Raw genomic sequence first — 15,134 nt, 5'->3', positions numbered from 1 at the left:
GGTTCCTCATCTGCTTCCAGACGCGCCCAGTGCAAGGGCAAGGCCCCCGCCACCCAGTGCTCCCCCGTCGGTGATAAACCCTAGCCACCCTCTTCTCAGGCATGGGCTTCTTCTCCGGCAAGGGCAAGGCCCCCGCCACCCCTTCCTCCCTCCTCCCCCTTCCCCCGCCTTCGTCTGCCCGCCGGCGGCGGCGGCGCGTGAACGTCCCAGAGAACCAGGGGAGGTGGCACTAGGAGCACCGCATCCCACTGCCCTATCCCAACGTAACGCTGCCACACATCTGGCACCTGGATCCGGAGAGGATCCCAGCACCGGCCGTGCTGCCCGGTCGGTGAGGGCGCATGTGGAGGAGGTACGGCGTTGGCGGGAGCTGCTAAGACCGGAGCAGCGCCGTGAAGCCTTCTACGCGTTCGACTCTCGCGTGGGAGCAGTGATTCGCCTTCGAGCGCGAGGAGGCCAGGAGGTGCGGCGTCCGCGACATGTCGCATGGCTTCCTGCAGCTGCCCCTCGTCATGCACGATGAGGACCAGGAGGCGGAGGCCGCCTACCAGCCACCAACGGCGGCTGTCCTCCGGGAGAGCGAGGAGAAGGAGCGATGCAAGGATGATGATGAGGAGGAGGCTACTTACCAGGCGCGCATGGCGGAGGCCATGGCGCTCTCCGCGGCTGGCGATTGCATCGTGCCACCACTGGCCCCGCCGTCCCCCGCCAAGGCCGAGCCGGCGCCGCCCCCCACCGAACCTGTCGAGTGCTACTCTTGGACCGGGGTGGCGCACGAGTGGGTTAGCGCGCCACCGGTCTTGCTAGGGGCGACGCCGGAGCAGCAGCAGGCCTACCTCGAGTAACGGCGTTAGCAAGGGCTGGCTGAGGAGCACGCGAGGGCTAGTACCTCAAAATGCTGGAGCGTGACGCTGAGGAGGTGCGCCGCGAGGCGGAGGAGGAGGAGGAGCGCCGTGAACGCGCTAGCTCGTCCAAGCTGGCGGCGGACGACGTCGCTAGAGCTTGGTCAACGGCGATCCCGTGGGCTGGCCCTGCGCCGACGCTCATCGACCTCACCGGCTCCGGCGACGCCTAGGGAAGCGCGCCGGGCTCCTAGTAGTCTGTAGTTTTATCTACTGTTTTATTAATGTAATAGTGGACTATCAGCCGCCTTTCTGGCCGGCATTAATGTTTAATTAATGTTTTTATTTTCAAAATGTGTGATAGAATGTTCTTTTTCGCGCTGGCTAAAAGATGGGTCGAGCCAACGTTGGGTGCAAGCGCCGACCCAAATGCAAAAGGGGACATGGGTGTCCGCCGGGCCGACCCAAACAGACAAAATATGGACAAAAAGGCCGGCCGTTTGGGTCGGCGCGTTGGAGTTGCTCTTACATGTCATCTCTCTGATTCTCTCCTCATCTTCATTTTTAGGTATGTGGGTGTCACCTATCTGGTGTGCTAATATGTAATAGTATGTTGAAAAAAACAGATTCAAATATCAGTGTGAACGAATGAACACTGTAGCTTCCAACATACTTTTGTGAGCTGGCTTCCTACTTACACCGGTGAAGATCGACCAGTATATGGTGGACTCGGCGTGCAGCAGGTGCAGTACTCGCTCGCCCTTGGATGGTAGTAATTTAGTTTAGAAGGACGGCCCCACCACTTAAAATCAGGGGGGCCAATTAAATTAGCGCACGTCTCAACCCCGTGAATGTCCGCTGGAATTTGACCGTGAATGTAGCATTATCGCTGCCAGTGTAAGCTGGGCTCCGGTTGCGGTCGAATCCAACGACGGTGGTTTCTGTTGGCATCGTATCCTTATTGCAGGCGTTGTGGTGCGGTGGTCGTCTTCCGTCATGTTTGCTCTCCTCTGGAGGAAACTGTGATCCCGTGTCTCCCTGATCAGGTGATGGTATGGCAAAATGTCACATTCCCACATTCCGGATCAGGCGTTGTGGTTCCGTCGGTGGTCCGTGTGGGCCATGCGGGAGGTGGTGTTTTGTCTACATGATCTTGGCTCATCCATGCCCTGAAGTGGGTTTGATGTTTTCATCCGAAGCCGGATTAGCAAGGTTCCATCCTACATTGGATCTCCTCGTTCCCACCTCTCCCCTTTCGGGGTGTGGTTGGGTGGCTACCAGACAGCCAACGTTCAAGGCACTTCGCCTTGCTTGCTTAGAGGAAAATGGAAGCTGACCTCCTGATTTATGCTAGCTACGCTGATGAGTTTGTGGTGGTTGTCGGGTGGTGTATTTGCGGCCTGTTTGTGTATGATGATGCTCTGAGCTCTTCTTCGGCGGTGTGTTTCTCGCGTTCTTGCTCCTGCGCTCCTTGGTGTGTCTCTGCTAGGCGATGTCAAATGACTACGTCTGTGGCACATAGGTGTCATGGCGTGGCGTGTCGTTGCGGACCCACCCACGCCGGTAGGTGAAGGACGAGCCGGCGTCCCCGCCACGAACCGCGGCCTCCACATTGGCGGACGCGTGAAGCAAGAGACGACGTCCCCCCAGTGCCTCTGCCGCGTGAAGGAGAAGCCGCACAGCCGCTACGCGCGGATGGGCGGTCCCTCATCGCCAATGCCGCGCGAAGGAGGAGCTGCCGCCCGCAATCGCCAAGGCGCGTGGCCGCATGCTCCACTATCTCGGAGGCGGCGGTTACAGCGGTGCCTCCGGCTCTTAGGCTGTGATATCCAAGGCAGAGCGCGCGGCGTGGCGGCAGGCAAGGTACGACTGGCAATGCCAGTTGTTGCTCCGAGTTTGCCAAGACGGACATGGCGCTGGAGTGGGTCCGCAACGACCCTGACCTCGCCGCCGCATGGGCGCTTGACCGCTCCGTCACCACCGCGGAGACGGCCACCGCCACCTTGACGGCGAGCTCGCCAAGATTGGCGAGGAGTGGTCGCCCAGCGACTGCTCCGCGAATGCCGGCCGCAGCAAGGCCGCCATTAGGGCTCCACAGACCACGTCGACAGTGGACACGACTGCCCTCCGCAGGGCGTAGTAGGAGGCGGAGCGGCTCCTCCGCGACTGGCAGGCAGCCGCCCGACAAGGGTGTCGTGGCCCTCCGACGTCGTTCCGCCGCTGGAGGAACGAGGACGACGAATGCACTGACACAGACAGCGGTGCGGCAGGGCAGGGCGGCCACGCGTATGACGTGGTCGTCCGATATAGCTTTTAGTTTTTTCTAGTTAAACGGTCAAAATATTGACCTTTTTATGTCAATTATATCGGAACTTGAATGAAAACCATCTGGTTTGCATGAATTACATCTAGTTTAGTTTGAGTTGTTGTGAAAAAGTATGTGGCTAGCATTGGATGGCTGTTTCCCGCATCTGTGTCCCCCCCCCCCTCGTGAACGGACATGGGAGCCTTTTTGTGGGTTGCCGTTGAAGATGCCCCTGTTGGAAATATGTCCTAGAGGCAATAATAAATTAGTTATTATTATATTTCCTTGTTCATGATAATCGTTTATTATCCATGCTATAATTGTATTGAAAGGAAACTCAGATACATGTGTGGATACATAGACAACACCACGTCCCTAGTAAGCCTCTAGTTGACTAGCTCGTTGATCAATAGATGGTTACAGTTTCCTGACAATGGACATTGGATGTCGTTGATAACGGGATCACATCATTAGGAGAATGATGTGATGGACAAGACCCAATCCTAAGCCTAGCACAAAGATCATAGTTCGTATGCTAAAGCTTTTCTAATGTCAAGTATCATTTCCTTAGACCATGAGATTGTGCAACTCCCGGATACCGTAGGAATGCTTTGGGTGTACCAAACGTCACAAGTAACTTGGTGGCTATAAAGGTGCACTACAGGTATCTTCGAAAGTGTCTGTTGGGTTGGCACGAATCGAGACTGGGATTTGTCACTCCGGTTGATGGAGAGGTATCTCTGGGCCCACTCGGTAGGACATCATCATAATGTGCACAATGTGACCAAGGGGTTGATCACGGGATGATGTGTTACGGAACGAGTAAAGAGACTTGCCGGTAACGAGATTGAACAAGGTATCGGCATACCGACGATCGAATCTCGGGCAAGTACAATACCGTTAGACAAAGGGAATTGTATACGGGATCGATTGAGTCCTTGACATCGTAGATCATCCGATGAGATCATCGTGGAACATGGGAGCCAACATGGGTATCCAGATCCTGCTGTTGGTTACTGACCGGAGAACGTCTCGGTCATGTCTGCATGGTTCCCGAACCCGTAGGGTCTACACACTTAAGGTTCAATGACGCTAGGGTTATAAAGGAAGTTTGTATGTGGTTACCGAATGTTGTTCTGAGTCCCGGATGAGATCCCGGACGTCACGAGGAGTTCCGGAATGGTCCGGAGGTAAAGATTTATATATGGGAAGTCCTGTTTTGGTCACCGGAAAAGTTTCAGGTTTTATCGGTAACGTACCGGGACCACCGGGAGGGTCCCGGGGGTCCACCAAGTGGGGCCACCATCCCCGGAGGGCTGCATGGGCCAACTGTGGGAGGGGACCAGCCCCAGGTGGGCTGGTGCGCCCCCCCACAAGGGCCCAAGGCGCCTAGGGTTTGGGGAGGGGGCGCACCCACCTAACTTGGGGGGCAAGTTTCCCCTCTTCCCCCCTTGGCGGCCCCCAGATGGGATCTTGGGCTGGCCGCCGCCCCTAGGGTGGAACCCTAGGTGGGGGCACAGCCCCCCTCTCGCCCTATATATACTTGAGGGTTTTTGGGGCTGCCAACAGATGAGTTTCACCTCTCCCTGGCGCATCCCTACCTCTCTCCCTTCTCCTCTCCCGCGGTGCTTGGTGAAGCACTGCAGGATTGCCACGCTCCTCCATCACCACCACGCTGTTGTGCTGCTGATGGACGGAGTCTTCCTCAACCTCTCCCTCTCTCCTTGCTGGATCAAGGCATGGGAGACGTCACCGGGCTGTACGTGTGTTGAACGTGGAGGTGCCGTCCGTTCGGCACTAGGATCTTCGGTGATTTGGATCATGACGAGTACGACTCCTTCAACCCCGTTCTCTTGAACACTTCTGCTTAGCGATCTACAAGGGTATGTAGATGCACTCTCCTTCCCCTCATTGCTGGTTTCTCCATAGATAGATCTTGGTTACACGTAGGAAAATTTTGAATTTCTGCTACGTTCCCCAACAGTGGCATCATGAGCTAGGTCTATTGCGTAGATTCTATGCACGAGTAGAACACAAAGTAGTTGTGGGCGTTGATTTTGTTCAATATACTTACCGTTACTAGTCCAATCTTGTTTCGACGCTATTGTGGGATGAAGCGGCCTGAACCGACCTTACACGTACACTTACGTGAGACAGGTTCCACCGACTGACATGCACTTGGTGCATAAGGTGGCTAGCGGGTGCCAGTCTCTCCCACTTTAGTCGGAACGGATTCGATGAAAAGGGTCCTTATGAAGGGTAAATAGCAATTGGCATATCACGTTGTGGTTTTGCGTAGGTAAGAAACGTTCTTGCTAGAAACCCATAGCAGCAAGATAAAACATGCAAACAACAATTAGAGGACGTCTAACTTGTTTTTCTAGGGTATGCTATGTGATGTGATATGGTCAAGAAGAATGTGATGAATGATATGTGATGTATGATATTGATCATGTTCTTGTAATAGGAATCACGACTTGCATGTCGATGAGTATGACAACCGGCAGGAGCCATAGGAGTTGTCTTAATTTATTGTATGACCCGCGTGTCATTGAACAAACGCCATGTAATTACTTTACTTTATTGCTAACCAGCCATAGTAGTAGAAGTAATAAGTTGGCGAGACAACTTCATGGAGACACGATGATGGAGATCATGATGATGGAGATCATGGTGTCATGCTGGTGACGATGATGATCATGGAGCCCCGAAGATGGAGATCAAAAGGAGCAAAATGATATTGGCCATATCATGTCACTATTTGATTGCATGTGCTGTTTATCATGTTTATACATATTATTTGCTTAGAACGACGGTAGTAAATAAGATGATCCCTCACTAAAATTTCAAGAAAGTGTTCCCCCTAACTATGCACCGTTGCGAAAGTTCGTCGTTTCGAAGCACCACGTGATGATCGGGTGTGATAGATTCTTACGTTCACATACAACGGGTGTAAGCCAGATTTACACACGCGAAACACTTAGGTTAACTTGACGAGCCTAGCATGTACAGACATGGCCTCGGAACACAAGAGACCGAAAGGTCGAGCATGAGTCGTATAGTAGATACGATCAACATATAGATGTTCACCGATGATGACTAGTCCATCTCACGTGATGATCGGACACGGCCTAGTTGATTCGAATCATGTAATCACTTAGATGACTAGAGGGATGTCTATCTGAGTGGGAGTTCATTAGATGAACTTAATTATCCTGAACATAGTCAAAAGCCCTTTGCAAATTATCTCATAGCTCGCGCGTTAGTTCTACTGTTTTAGAAATGTTCCTAGAGAAAATATAGTCGAAAGTTGACAGTAGCGATTATGCGATCAGTAGAAAGCTTATGTCCTTAATGCACCGCTCAGTGTGCAGAACCCCAAACGTCGTCTGTGGATGTTGCGAACATCGTACATACACGTTTTGATAACTACGTGATAGTTCAGTTAAACGGTTTAGAGTTGAGGCACCAAAGACGTTTTTCGAAACGTCGCGGAACATATGAGATGTTTCAAGGGCTGAAATTGCGATTTCGGGCTCGTGCCCACGTCAAGAGGTATGAGACCTCCGACGATTTTCTTAGCCTGCAAACTAAGGGAGAAAAGCTCAATCGTTGAGCTTGTGCTCAGATTGTCTGAGTGCAACAATCACTTGAATCGAGTGGGAGTTGATCTTCCAGATGAGATAGTGATGTTTCTCCAAAGTCATTGCCACCAAGCTGCTAGAGCTTCATGATGAACTATAACAAATCAGGGATAGATATGATGATCCTTGAGATATTCACGATGTTTGACACCGCGAAAGTAGAAATCAAGAAGGAGCATCAATTGTTGATGGTTAGTGAAACCACTAGTTTCAAGAAGGGCAAGGGCAAGAAGGGGCACTTCATGAAACGGCAAATCAGTTGCTGCTCCAGTGAAGAAACCCAAGGTTGAACCCAAACCCGAGACTAAGTGCTTCTGTAATAAGGGGAACAGCCACTGGAGCAGAATTACCCTAGATACTCGATAGATAAGAAGGCTGGCAAGGTCGGTAGAAGTATATTGGATATACATTATGTTAATATGTACTTCACTAGTACTCCTAGTAGCACCAGGGTATTAGATACCGGTTCGGTTGTTAAGTGTTAGTTACTCGAAATAAAAGCTACGGAATAAACGGAGACTAGCTAAAGGTGACCTGACGATATGTGTTGGAAGTGTTTCCAAGGTTGATGTGATCAAGCATCGCACGCTCCCTCTACCATCGATATTGGTGTTAAACCTAAATAATTGTTATTTGGTGTTTGCGTTGAGCATAGACATGATTGGATTATGTCTGTCGCAATACGGTTATTCATTTAAGGAGAATAATGGTTACTCTGTTTATTTGAATAATACCTTCAATGGTCTTGCACCTAAAAGGAATGGTTTATTGAATCTCGATCGTAGTGATACACATTTTCATGCCAAAAGATATAAGATAGTAATGATAGTACCACTTACTTGTGGCACTGCCAAGTAAGTCATATTGGTGTAAAACGCATGAAGAAGCTCCATGTTGATGGATCTTTGGACTCACTCGTTTTTGAAAAGTTTGAGACATGCAGACCATGTCTATTGGTGTATACGCATGAAGAAACTCCATGCAGATGGATCGTTTGGACTCACTTGATTTTGAATCACTTGAGATATGCAAATCATACCACATAGGCAAGATGACTGAAAAGCCTCGTTTTTCAGTAAAATGGAACAAGATAGCAACTTGTTGGAAGTAACACATTTTGATGTGTGCAGTTCAATGAGTGCTGAGGCATGCAGTGAATATCGTTGTGTTCTTACTTCACGAATGATTTAAGTAGATGCTGTGTATATTTACTTGATGAAACACAAATCTGAATTATTGAATGGTTCAAGTAATTTCAGAGTGAAGTTGAAGATCATCGTGACAAGAGGATAAAATGTCTATGATATGATCATAGAGATGAGTATCTGAGTTACGAGCTTTGGCACGCAATTAAGACATTGTGGAAATTGTTTCACAATTAATACCGCCTGGAACACCATAATGTGATGGTGTGTCCGAAGATCATATTTGCACCCTATTGGATATAGTGCGTACCATGATGTATCTTATCGAATTACCACTATCGTTCACGGGTTAGGCATCAGAGATAACCGCACTCACTTTAATAGGGCACCACGTAATTCCGTTGAGATGGCACCGTTTGAACTATGGTTTGGAGAAACCTAAGTTGTTGTTTCTTAAAAGTTTGGGGCTGCGACGCTTATGTGAAAAAGTTTCATCGTGATAAGCTCGAACCCAAAACCGATAAATACATCTTCATAGGATACCCAAAATGGTTGGGTATACCTCCTATCTCAGATCCGGAAGCAAAACTAATTGTTTCTAGAAACGGGTCCTTTCTCGAGGAAACGTTTCTCTCGAAAGAATTGAGTGGGAGGATGGTGGAGACTTGATGAGGTTATTGAACCGTCACCTCAACTAGTGTGTAGCAGGGCACAGGAAGTTCTTCCTGTGGCGGCTACACCAATTTAAGTAGAAGCTTATGATAGTGATCATGAAGTTTCGGATCAAGTCACTACCGTACCTCGTAGGGTGACAAGGATGCGTACTACTTCAGAGTGGTACGCAATCCTGTCTTAGAGGTCATGTTGCTAGACAACAATGAACCTATGAGCTATGGAGAAGCGATGGTGGGCCCGGATTCTAATGAATGGCTCGAGGCCATAAAATCCGAGAAAGGATCCATGACTTTGGAAGAAATACTTGATGGTCGTAAGGCCGTTGGGTACAGATGGATTTTAAAAGGAAGACAGACAATGATGGTAAGAATCACCATTAAGAAAGCTTGACTTGTCGTTAAGATGTTTTCCGACAAGTTCAAGGAGTTGACTACGGTGAGGCTTTCTCACTCGTAGCGATGCTAAGAGTCTGTTGGAAATGGATTAGCAGTTACTGCATTATTTATGAAATCTTGCAGATAGAATGTCAAAACATTGTTTCCTCCACAATTTTCTTGAGGAAAGGTTGTATGTGATACAACTAGAAGGTTTTGACAAATCCTGAAGAACGCTAACAAATATGCAAAACTCCAGCAATCCTTCTAAGGACTGGAGTAAGCATCTCGGAGTTGGAATGTACGCTTTGATAAGATGATCAAAGATTTTGGGTTTATACAAAAGTTTATGAGAAACTTGTATTTCCAAAGAAGTGAGTGGGAGCGCTATAGAATTTTTGATGAGTATATGTTGTTGACATATTGTTGATCAGAAATGATGTAGAATTTCTGGAAAGCATATAGGGTTGTTTGAAAGGTGTTTTTCAAATAGAAAACCTGGATTAAGCTACTTGAACATTGAGCATCAAGATCTATGAGGATAGATCAAAAACGCTAAATGGTACTTTCAAATGAGCACATACCTTGACATGATCTTGAAGGTGTTCAAGATGGATCAGTCAAAGAAGGAGTTCTTGCCAGAATTGTAAGGTATGAAGTTAAGAGTTAAAGCTCGACCACAGAAGAAGAGAGAGAAAGGACGGAGGTCGTCCCCTATGCTTCAGACGTAGGCTCTATAGTATGCTATGCTGTGTACCGCACCGGAAGTGTGCCTTGCCATGAGTCAGTCAAGGGATACAAGAATGATCCAGGAATAGATCATTGGACAGCGGTCAAAATTGTCCTTGGAGTAAATAAAGGACATGTTTCTCGATTATGGAGGTGATAAAGAGTTCGGCGTAAAGGGTTACGTCGATGCAAGCTTTAACACCTATCTAAATGACTCTCAGTAGCAAACCAGATACGTATAGTGGAGCAACCATTTTGGAATAGCTCCAAGTGGAGCGTGGAAGCAGCATTTACAATATGACATAGAGAATTGTGAAGCACATACGGATCTGAATGTTACAGACCCGTTGACTAAAACCTCTCTCACAAGCAAAACATGATCAAACCCTAGAACTCATTGAGACTTAATCACATGGTGATGTGAACTAGTTTAAGACACTAGTAAATTCTTTGGATGTTGGTCACATGGCGATGTGACCTATCAGTGTTAATAACATGGCGATGTGAACTAGATTATTGACTCTAGTGCAAGTGGGAGACTGTTGGAAATATGCCCTAGAGGCAATAATAAATTAGTTATTATTATATTTCCTTGTTCATGATAATCGTTTATTATCCATGCTATAATTGTATTGAAAGGAAACTCAGATACATGTGTGGATACATAGACAACACCATGTCCCTAGTAAGCCTCTAGTTGACTAGCTCGTTGATCAATAGATGGTTACGGTTTCCTGACCATGGACATTGGATGTCGTTGATAACGGGATCACATCATTAGAAGAATGATGTGATGGACAAGACCCAATCCTAAGCCTAGCACAAAGATCGTAGTTCGTATGCTAAAGCTTTTCTAATGTCAAGTATCTGGGTACCGTAGGAATGCTTTAGGTGTACCAAACGTCACGTAACTGGGTGGCTATAAAGGTGCACTACAGGTATCTCCGAAAGTGTCTGTTGGGTTGGCACGAATCGAGACTGGGATTTGTCACTCCGGTTGACGGAGAGGTATCTCTGGGCCCACTCGGTAGGACATCATCATAATGTTCACAATGTGACCAAGGGGTTGATCACAGGATGATGTGTTACGGAACGAGTAAAGAGACTTGCCGGTAACGAGATTGAACAAAGTATCGGCATACCGACGATCGAATCTCGCGTAAGTACAATACCGTTAGACAAAGGGAATTGTATACGGGATCGATTGAGTCCTTGACATCGTGGTTCATCCGATGATATCATCGTGGAACATGTGGGAGCCAACATGGGTATCCAGATCCTGCTGTTGGTTATTGACCGGAGAACGTCTCGGTCATGTCTGCATGGTTCCCGAACCCGTAGGGTCTACACACTTAAGGTTCGATGACGCTAGGGTTATAAAGGAAGTTTGCATGTGGTTACCGAATGTTGTTCGGAGTCCCGGATGAGATCCCGTATGTCACGAGGACTTCCGGAATGGTCCGGAGGTAAAGATTTATATATGGGAAGTCTTGTTTTGGTCACCGGAAAAGTTTCGGGTTTTATCGTAACGTACCGGGACCACCGGGAGGGTCCCGGGGGTCCACCAAGTGGGGCCACCATCCCCGGAGGGCTGCATGGACCAAGTGTGGGAGGGGACCAGCCCTAGGTGGGCTGGTGCGCCCCCCCACAAGGGCCCAAGGCGCCTAGGGTTTGGGGAGGGGGCGCACCCACCTAACTTGGGGGGCAAGCTTCCCCTCTTCCCCCTTGGCCGCCCCCCCAGATGGGATCTTGGGCTGGCCGCCGCCCCTAGGGTGGAACCCTAGGTGGGGGCGCAGCCCCCCCTCTCCTCCCTATATATACTTGAGGGTTTTTGGGGCTGCCAACAGATGAGTTCCACCTCTCCCTGGCGTAGCCCTACCTCTCTCCCTTCTCCTCTCCCACGGTGCTTGGCGAAGCCCTGCAGGATTGCCACGCTCCTCCATCACCACCATGCCGTTGTGCTGCTACTGGATGAAGTCTTCCTCAACCCCTCCCTCTCTCCTTGCTGGATCAAGGCATGGGAGACGTCACCGGGCTGTACGTGTGTTGAACGCGGAGGTGCCGTCCGTTCGGCACTAGGATCTCCGGTGATTTGGATCACGATGAGTACGACTCCTTCAACCCCGTTCTCTTGAACGCTTCCGCTTAGCGATCTAAAAGGGTATGTAGATGCACTCTCCTTCCCCTCGTTGCTGGTTTCTCCATAGATAGATCTTGGTGACACGTAGGAAAATTTTGAATTTCTGCTACGTTCCCCAACAACCCCTAGCATTGCATCCATCGTTGCATGGGACGATTTGGGCCCCAGGCAGCCCAAGCCATTGCCTGGGGCATCAGAAAATTTCTCGGCCTATATTTAAAAAAAATTACTTCGGCCTGGGGCGTAGCCCAGTTCCAAGCCCAGGCAGCCCAGGCCGACTCACCCGCTCACTGCACGAACTCGCACGAACTAGAAGCAGACGCCCTCTTCCCCTGACCCGACGAACCCTAAACCGTCGCTGGTCGCTGCCCGCCGCAAGCCGGCACCGACTACCATCGCCGGTCAGCTTTGTCCGGCAGCGCCACCCGGCTCCCCCTTCCAGTCTCCGCCTGCGACTCCTGCCCTGTCCGGCCCATCGTGTCCATTGAGGGCACGAGGCTGCAGCCTACAGGCTGCCCGACGTCCGGCGATGTAGTCCTCATTCCTCAGTCCTCACTTCCTGCCACATTGTCACTATTTATAGATGATTTTAGTTGTAGAAACCGATGGTTTGATGCCCTGTTTTGTTTGTAGATATCACATTGTCATTATTTGATGATGATTTTAGTTGTTAGATGCCATTGTTTGTCTTTTTGTTAGATGTAGAAACTGATTTTGACATCGAGAAAATTTTATTTCTCTAAATTTTTACAGGAACGCAAGATGAGTAATAGAAACGAGACATTGAATTCTTTATTTTTTCATGTTCGAAACACCGAAACAGCGGAAACAGGTCCTTCAACTCAAACGATTGATAATACCCCTAATGTTAGAGCTGAACTCAAACTCGGTGATGTTGAATCTGACCACGGTAAGAGAATACCAATTGCAATGATCTTGGTCACCTTGCCATAAATATGGTTAAAAGTGATATGTAGATAGCTTTTCCTTTGTTTACTGTCTTGTTGAGTTAGCATTGATTTTACCTGTTGCAGTTTGCAACAGTGGAAAGGGCATTCTCAGCAATGAGCATTATCAAGGCTGGATTGAGGAACAAAATGGGTGATGATTGGATGAATCATAGAATGGTATGTTACATTGGGCAAGATGTATTTGTTAGTATTGGAGAATCAAAGATCATCAAACTATTTCAAGGTTATCGCACACGTAAATGCGTTTTACCTGATATATTATGCACTGACTCGCATTTCAAAATCGATGATTGAAGGTTTACCTTCTTCTGCTATTGAAGATGTAGTCATGGGAGGCTCAGATGTACCAATCCTTTGATTTGCTATCAATCTTTTGTATCATCAATATATTGTCTTTTAATTTGTCTTGCTTTATTAGTTGACGCATCATGGAACAAATGCTGCCATTGAATATCATGTTGGTTTTTCTTATTAGTTATGCAACATAGATTGACTTTTGTATGCCTTTAAACTGGAGTTTTCTTTGGGTAGTTTTTAGCCCTTATTTTCTCACCTGGGGCGTCGGCAAATCCTGGGTCCAAACCCACACACTCATTTGGCGCTTATTTCTAGTGAAGTTCGCTCGCTGGCAACAGACACACATATGAGTCCATCTCCTCCGAGACAAGAAAACAAAAAGAATCGGACCACAGCTATCCATCCCGATTTAAAACAAAACTCAAAACTCACGAATCAAATAGTCACATCATTCTGATTTTAAATACTAGTCATCAACCCGTGCAACTGCACGGGCTAGGATTTTACATGATAAAGAGAAGAATAAAAATTGCAACTGAAATAAGGTATTATATTTGGAAAATGATTACTCAGAAACATGTAATGTTGTTTATTAATTATAGTTGTGTCAAGATGTATTCATTGGGATTCCTATGTTAATTTGTTACCATCAAATATTTTCATAATTGTATCACACAAAGTTTGTTAGCCAATCACAAAGGTAGTGTTGCTTTTCAATACGTACTCCACTAAGGATTGTCTCAGAACAATATGAAAAAATTACTATGTTGCACAACGTCCTGCCCATATGTTTTACACTTAGTTTGGCTAAAAGTACTATATTGCATTGACATTTGTTTTCTTTGCCCCTTACCGTTGATTTATTATGATTCAGAATTTTGCAATACATCTCAAGGAATAAATTAAAATAATTATAGGTAACTCAAAACTTGCAAGGAGGAAATTCGAGGAAAATACGAGCAATATCAGGGAACAAAGAAACTTGAAGCGCTTAGTTTTTAGGATCCACGGTCACTGAACTATGATGTGATTATATAATCTTCTGTAAAAAATTAGGCACAAAAATAGACAAAATAGAATCGAATAAATACTAAAACAGGGAACAGTCGGTGTGGGCTGTCGGAATAGTAGATTTCATCACAATAACAAAGGCATCCTAAATAATGCGAGATTATTTATGCAGATGCAATAATCATTAGCAGTGTAATCCTGCTCAAGAAATAAAAAGCTGCAAATATTGCTATGGAAAGAGAAGTTCCGAAACATGTCTAACAAACGACACAAACTGTACCAAGACTAAACCATTTTAACTACTTTCAAAAATCATTACTCCATAGTTACAACGTGAATGTTACTCCACTGTTGTTTCCCTATGCATGGTATCAAAAAAATGACATTAGAGCATGTATTGGAAGTAAAATATAGGGCTCATTGGTGGGAATGAAAAAGACACTGTATACAAATTCGACCAAAGGAAGGGTGGAATTAGTATTACGAAGGCCAAAATTTCGCAAAATCTAACATGTGCCATACACACAACACGTACAGAAAGAAAATAGAATATCCAACTGATTCCATTTGCTAACATGGGTGTCATATAAAAACATCTGTAAAGCCTGCTCTAGTGCTCAAAGTACTTAAACTTGATAACTAACATACTGGTGTTTATGAATTATTGTAGTAGCGCCACTGCAGGGATTACAATGTTCTGCTGGAGGCCATGCCTATCCTTCTGGATCTCATCTACACATCTGTAAAGCCATCTATATTTCTTACTGCGATCTGACTGAGTTATTTGATCCATTCATGTAACAACGCTAATGCAGGGACTACATAGTGCTGTTGGATGAGATGAATGCCAAACCATGTGGATGGACGGTCGAAAAATCCAGGAAGTTAGCCTAATCATTTGCATGGATGATGGTCTTCGAAATAAATATTACACTATAGACATAATATTGACAAATCCGAGAAGTTAGTATAACTTTAATGTCAACTACACCCGTATATAT

This window comes from Triticum dicoccoides, chromosome 4A (genome assembly GCF_002162155.2).
Source record: "Triticum dicoccoides isolate Atlit2015 ecotype Zavitan chromosome 4A, WEW_v2.0, whole genome shotgun sequence".
NCBI lineage: Eukaryota > Viridiplantae > Streptophyta > Magnoliopsida > Poales > Poaceae > Triticum > Triticum dicoccoides.
This window is presented reverse-complemented; position numbering follows the sequence as displayed.